The sequence below is a fragment of the Mycetomoellerius zeteki genome, unplaced genomic scaffold, assembly GCF_001594055.1.
Source record: "Mycetomoellerius zeteki isolate Tzet28-1 unplaced genomic scaffold, Tzet1.0 scaffold122, whole genome shotgun sequence".
Taxonomy (NCBI): Eukaryota; Metazoa; Arthropoda; class Insecta; order Hymenoptera; family Formicidae; genus Mycetomoellerius; species Mycetomoellerius zeteki.
The window spans coordinates 2274531-2282197 of NW_017256147.1; the positions used below are offsets into that span (position 1 = coordinate 2274531).

At 34.0% G+C, this 7667-nt stretch overlaps 1 pseudogene; it reads left to right on the top strand.

The window, feature by feature from the left end:
* Positions 1-1070: 1070 nt before the first annotated feature.
* LOC108731202 (heat shock 70 kDa protein cognate 4-like) lies at positions 1071-6115 on the top strand (annotated as a pseudogene).
* Positions 6116-7667: the final 1552 nt, after the last annotated feature.

Here is a 7667-nt window from a genome sequence, read left to right on the forward strand (position 1 = left end):
ATTGTGCCACAAAAGTCTATCACAGATTTCAAATACAGTATTTATAGTAATCTGCTTAATTTATTTGATCTGTGCAAAATTGCATAAAATTTGTTATCTGCATATTGTATATTTATGACAGAAATTAATTTTAGCATTCTTGAATCCGATTTTGTATTTATTTGAATAAAAGAAAAGATTATGGCAATCAATGCCGAGGGGAGGAAGAGAAAGGAGATAAAAAAAAGAGACCATAACCTCATCATCACCAAGAAAAAAGTTAAGCCATAGCAAAACTTTATTATGACGTTATAAAAAGGATAGGCTGTATGATCCTTCGTTCGACGTCCTTCGTTCGTCATTCGGTTCACGACGCTGGTCACGAACCATTCGACCCTCTTCAGATTATACGATAGCGAGGGAGTCAACGTGTCACGTGTCGAATTTACGTATGATTCACATCAAATTTTCTGGTCGCTTTCAAAATTGTCATGCGGGGCAGGATTTTAAGATGTATAGATTGTTAAAATTACATTTATCTTGCACTCGTGTTTTCCTATCGCTCCTCGCTTTCTGCCACAAAGCATCGTGTAATTGGTCGCCGGTATTGCAATCAACATTTTAATCAACCCTCTGTGTTTGTCATATTAATTGTTAATCGAATATGTGATAATTAAAATATTATTAGCAATCAACGTTGTGGAACGCAATAACATGGGCAGACCGACAAGATTGATACATGATATCGAATGTTCGATACCTTGAGCGAAAATGTTAAACTAGATGAGAAAGTATTGTTTTGTTAAATAAGTAAGATTCTTTCATCTTAATAAGTAAGAAGAAAGAAAGTAAGGCTTTCCATTCATAGTGCAATCGTAGAAGAAAAATTTATCTAACCAATAAGTGTTAATATTGGCGGATGCAGTCGGCCCTCAATTCCTACATAATTCATCGCTGTAATTATGATGCTCGGAACGGCGAAGGCCCGAAATTGACAGGACAATAGACAACGCCGGGGACGTTACGAAACAACGGAACCGCGATTCAACGATCAAGTCCACGTCGCTGCTCCCTAAAATTTCAGGTTCGCAATGACAGTACCGGCGGCCAGCATTGATCTGGTCACGACCTATGCCTGCATCAAGGTATATCGTTATCCCAAGGTGGAAATTATCGTTAACGATCAACGAAATCTATTACGAACTACCTGGTATGTTATTTACGAAAACCAAACGATTGCTCGGTAACGTAGCAAAGAATTTGATGAATCCCAATATGACTTTTGATGAGCCTTCTTGCATAAATTTACATCAACTAGATTTGTCTCCAATTTAAGCCTTTCACGCGAGTCATACAAGCATACTATCTTAAAAAAATTTGAATACCATTATTCACGTAACAACAACCGTGAATAAAATTTTAACAGTAATGTAGGATTCATACTGCGTACGACATCCGACGTGCATCGTTCGATATTCAATGAGAGCTTGTTTTCTATGTCGTCCGATGATGCTTGTATGAAAATGTTCGTCAAGATTTAACTTATTCGTCCAACGACGTACACATCGCAATATGTAACTTACAAAGTATATGCAGATAAAAATGTCGCTAATTAGAATCGAATTCTCTTATTGGTATCGTTGTACGTCGGATGCCGTACGCAGTGTGAATCCTACATAACGCCGAAATCAAGCGATTTGGCAAGGTTGCTAGTTTATTCAATATATCCATTGTTTTTGCTCCTGTTTCTGTTTGCAGCTATAGTATTTCACCATTGTTAGAACAAGAGAAGAAGGGAATCACCGGAACTACTGGTGAAGTCGGTAATGCGCTCGTTTCGGCGCCGCCAAATCGACTAGCTGCTTTGAAATCTACTTTCGCTCGTATACGGATTTAGGATACGACTAGTCCGCCGTCACGGACCGTGTTTATGATGCTGATAATAGCCGCAACCGCTTCCTTTTGGAGTGGTTGTCTTAGCTGGACTCACGTCCGCCTCCAATTAGGGCTACATCTCGACGCAATTTAGTCGACCAACGTGTTACGATAAAACCGTATATTTAATTCTGAAAGGGAGCACAGAGAAAGCAGAGAAGAAAAAAAAGACGAGATTTTATTTTCAATTTCTATCTAGAATTTATAATTTTAATTCTTATTTTATAAATAGCAAATAAATTAGTTTTTCTCCATTTAATAAAATATTGTTAAGAATAATTTGGCACAGTAATTCTATACATACATACTGAAAAAAGTTTAGTAATAACTGCTAAATATTTAGTAATAATTACTAAATATATATATATATATTTTGTTTAGCGATCTGAATACATGACGAAAAATTTAAATGTATGCGTAGAAGAAGAGCTTAAATAAACAGTTTTACAAACTAAAAGATTAAATGATAAATTATTTGAGGACCCGTCGATTTCATCTGACATAAAATATTAGTTCTTCCAGTCATCAATGACAGTGAGCAAAAATCCGACTGCAATATAAAGTGACGTATATAAATGGCGAGGAAAATCCCGTTCTGATATACGCGCTTAATGAAAGAGGAAAAAAAATACTTGTGCCGCGTAAAGAACTAGATCGATCGTACTGACTAAGCACGTTCCTTCCTTCATAAGTTTTATCCTGGTGAATGTTTTTCATCCTCGTACCGCTTCATTAATTACTCGTTGCGTATTATTACAAGGGGGAAGCGAAATCTTTCTTCCCCGCGAAGAGATTTCCTCGATGATTTTGACCAGGATGAAGGAAGCTTACTTGGATACGACCGCTGTGATCACGGTACCGGTATACTTCAACGACTCTCAACGTCAAGCTACGAAGGACACGGGCACTATCGCCGCTTTGAACGTCCTGAGGATCATTAACGAGCCGACCGCAGCCGCCATCGCTTACGGACTCGACAAAAAGGATCGTGGTGAAAGGAACATTCTGATCTTCAATCTCGACGGTGGTGCTTTCGACGTATCGATACTGACTATTGACCATTTAAACTTTAAAGTGAATAACCTGCGTATCTAATTCGGAAACACAGCGATAAAAAAATATTCCACACTGCAGACATCTAAAAATGGCAATCAAATTGTTGTCTAAAATATTCACACTGTATAACGGCTACGTTTACACCGTGCGCTTAGTCCGCGACCTACACCCAGAGAAAGGTTTCTTCGATTCAAAGAAATGTTTCTTTGCTTTATGGTTAAAGAAAAAATAATTTTTTTTAAATCAAATAAAAAAATTTATTTGATTTAAAAAAATTATGTTCAAATAAAAAAAATGACGTTCAAAGAAATTTTTTCTTTAACCGTATAGCAAAAAAACATTTCTTTGAATCGAAGAAACCTTTCTCTGGGTGTATACGATAGATGTCTTTGTTTAACCTACAGAATAAACAAGGACACCTATTGTATAGGTCACGGCCTAAATGCACGGTGTAAACGTAGTCAATAAGTGTTTTAAGCCTTAAGCCGTAAGAAATTGACCAATTACAATCAAATCCGAGAATAATCGACTGTGATTCGTTCATTTCTTAAGGCTTAAGGCTTAAAACCCTATTGTAGATCTGGGATTACAATTATTTAATATTTAATCTTAATAAAAAATATATATATATATATATACATCGCTTAATAGTATAAACTACATTAAAGATGTTTTGACAAATTTTGATAACCATCTAGTTATATATTTCGCGCGATTTATGAGAAAATACAAGAAAGATTTGATAAAGAGGATAAGCGAGCTGTTTATTGGCTGAAAATCGCCTGTGAACATGCCAACAGGATTCTTCTACGCAAATCTCGAAAACGATGCTTTGCTGGATGTGTGACATCACTTTTACACTTCGTTCACGCGCTCGTTTCGAGGAACTAAATCGAGATCTCTTTAAAAGCACCACCGAGAGGACACTACGTGACGCTAAAATAGATAAGATAAGACAAAGATCCATGATATAGTAGTTCTGTTAGTAGATCAACGAAGATGGCACGTACACATATACATACACGCACTCATTCAAGAGCTTCTACAAGTTATAGCTAATCCCATGTTATCGTTTTGTTAACCGAAGCATATATTTCAAAGATATACCGTAGTTGAAACAACTCGTCATTTAATCAGGCAAATTAACTTTGTTGATTCAATTTCCTGTGATAAAAGCCAAGATAATGCTAAGTGGTTCGATAACAAAATACATTAAAGTGCGATTCAATTTCCACGTGCCCGCACCACCATTCCGTTTCGCAGGGAAAAGTCGTAGGGATGGCACCATAAAGAAAACACGGGGGGTTGTTCCCAGGTGTTTGTTACGGTATTAATGAACTAAATGATAAAATCAACAGACACTCCTGCTACTTCCGTTGTAACTGTAGAAAAACGTTTTTCATCGATTCCCTGAAAATTTGACACAATTAATTTTCGTCCATTTTTTAAGGATTGCTTTTATAACATGGAATTAAATAAGTGTACAATGGAATTCTATAAACTTGAACGAGACTGTTATCTACAGCGTGACGGTTCAGACTGCCATTTTGTACAGAGATAAGTCCGAGGACGTACATGATAGTTGCTCCTCCCTCGATTGGCATCGAGACGGTCGACGACGTGATGACTGTTTTCATCAGACGCAAAAAAAAGTACGACGATCCTGACAAAACAAACGTAGGCGTTCACTACATATCACTGACAATCAATCGAACGTGCTGATACAAGTTTATGAGGGAGAAAGGGCGATAACCAAAGACAACAACTTTTAGGAAAGTTCGAGTTTTCTGCTGTTCCGTGCACACCACAAAGGATACCTTAGATTGAAGCAGGTTTTACAAAATATAACACAATTAAATAAAATGGAATTTCAAAGGCAATTAAGATACCAGAAAATATAGGAAAGTGTTTCAATTATATATTAATTTGAATATTTTTATGAGAAGCCATTCTTTTTAATTAGATTTCTAATTTATTAAATTTTTATGATAAATTTTTATGAATATAAGTTTTAATGATAAAACTTATAGAAAGAGCAAGAGGTATATTAAATATAATATAGAGATATATATCAAATATAATTTATAATTAGAAAAAATAAATGTTATACGTATAGAAACACCAGAATTGTGAAAATAACCAAATCTTTTTCAGTATTTATTTTTGTAAGATTAAAGATTTGTGAAGATATTGAATTTATAGTTAATTTATACCTAAATATTTACATTAATAGTTAACATAAGAATTGAGAGATGTGATAGAATTTTTTAAAGAAAAGAAAATAGATATATATATTTGATCAAATACATTTCAGGTATAGATATTTATCTTTAGATGTATAGTCATATTTATTGGCATCATTTCTTCCTCGAATTTGTTTCGCTTTTTTCGCAAGACTAACATCTTCTTTATCGCGGTTGACCGTTTTAATGATTACTGATCAGTAATTAAAAGAAGAAACCTCCAGGGCTCAAACGACTAATGAATGTTTCCAACGATCGACATTGGAGATAAGAAAACAATCCTACGAAGCAGTAGGCCCCGGAATGGATTGTACTGAGACGTGAGTATTGCAATAAAAAAAGAAAGAAGGATTCTTGAAAGAGAATGTATAGGTCGGCTCAAAGGATAAGAGTGGAGGCAGAGGACGATTCTCATGTCCCGAGATTCCTTTTCTGCCCGTTGCCATCGACGCACGAGTCGGAACAGACTCTATTGGAGTTGTCAGACCGTTCGGATAAGCAGCCTGATGCTAGTCGGCGCACGGAACAAAATCGCAAAAGAGAAAGAAATCGAAAGCAGACGGTCGGCCGAGTTGAAAAGAAGAGAAACAGAGCGAGAAAGGGATACCGTATTTTTTTCCCACAAAATTTATTTTCACCCCCGAGTTACGTTCGATATCGACGTTAACGGCGTCTTGGTAGAAAAATAGATGAACAAAAAGAAAAAAATAATGATTACCAATGACAAGGGACGCCTCAGCAGAGAAGGCATCGAGCGAATGGTGAACGAAGCGGAAAGATATCATACTAAAAACGAGAAACAAAAGAACAGAGTCGTAGCTAAGAACAACTTCGAATCATATTGCTTTAATTTGAAGAGTACGATGAAGAAAGAGAAGGTCAAGAGAAGATATCTAAAGTAGATATGAAAGCTCATCAAGAAGTATAATAAAATTATTAAGTGAACACAAATATTCAAAGAGAAATTTAAAAATTCAAAAAAATAAAAAATACTTTTATATTTCTCTTTTCATTTTCATACATCTATAATAACGATACAAATGACAAAACGAAAAGCAATTCTATTCTCATGTATTCTTTTATAGATGTTTCTTAATATTTGTTAGAACATAATCATTTAAATCATGGTAAGAGAGAGAGAGAGAAACACAGAGAGAGAGAGAGAGAGAGAGAACTCTATCGATACGATTGAAAAAAAAAGTTTAAAAAACTTATCATTAAATCATTCTTGATATCATGTTTGATATTGTGTGATACAAAATAATCTTAGAAACATTGAAAAATATGTTTAAAAAATTTATAACTAAATCATTTTTGATATCATGATTGATATTGTGTGATCTTGGATACAAAATAATCTTAGAAATATTGGTTTTATTTAATGTTCAAACAAATATTATGTCGTTGCTATGATTATCAAGAAAATGAAAAAGGAAAAAAATGCGAATTTATTATTTACATAATAAATAATTAAAAATGTTTTCATATACTTTCATGTGGCATTATGATTAAAAATTTAAGACATTTTTTAAATAAATTATTTATTCGGATACTTTTTTTGAGGATAATTATATCATTTTTATATTTCTTTTTCTAACATCACGATATCATATCGGGATAAATTGAAAAATATTATTATTACATATATTTTGAAATCGTTGAAATTTTCCGTTTGATGATATATATCCTGTTACCAACAATCAAAGAATTTCTGGAGTTCCTACATGCGCCACAACAGATAATGAAACGGAATATTGTAAAAATATTTAATGCATATTTTGCACGGCATTATTTTAAATTTAATGATATTTTATAAATAAATAAACCTATATATATTATATAAAATGTTATAAAAATATTCGTGTTGCAGAATCTGGAAAATGCGGCAATGAATCTGCTGTTGGTAACATTAGTGATAGACCGACCAGAGAGAAACCTGAGAGAGAACTGATGAAGGCCTTTTTCTTATAACTGTAAACTGCCCCCGCGCACTACTGCCCTCTGAAGAAGTGGATGTCAACTAAACAACAATATCCATTTTTTTTGTGGTGCTCCTGATGGAAATAAATCATAGAAATCGATGAAATCTTTATTAATTTGATAGATTTATTTCAGCGGTTTCAGCAATTAAACCGACTACTATAAATTATAGCGGCCCTTTTTTGCGTATATTAATGTATTTGTTTTTCTACATTTATATTTTTATTTCTAATTTTTAATCCCTCCTTTCTAAATATCAAGTACATATACCATATACGTACAGAGAAAGTAGCTTTACAACTGTTGCAAAATTCATCAATACGATTGGTTCTTGCTTTTTATTCCTTATGAATTTAAATGTACAGGGTGTTTCCAAATTAAATGGCAAAACTTCGGGAGCGTGTAGAGGAGTAAAAAACTAAGAAAAAAAGTCCTATAGACATATGCTCCTTTTTGCTTTGTTTCGCAGGAAAT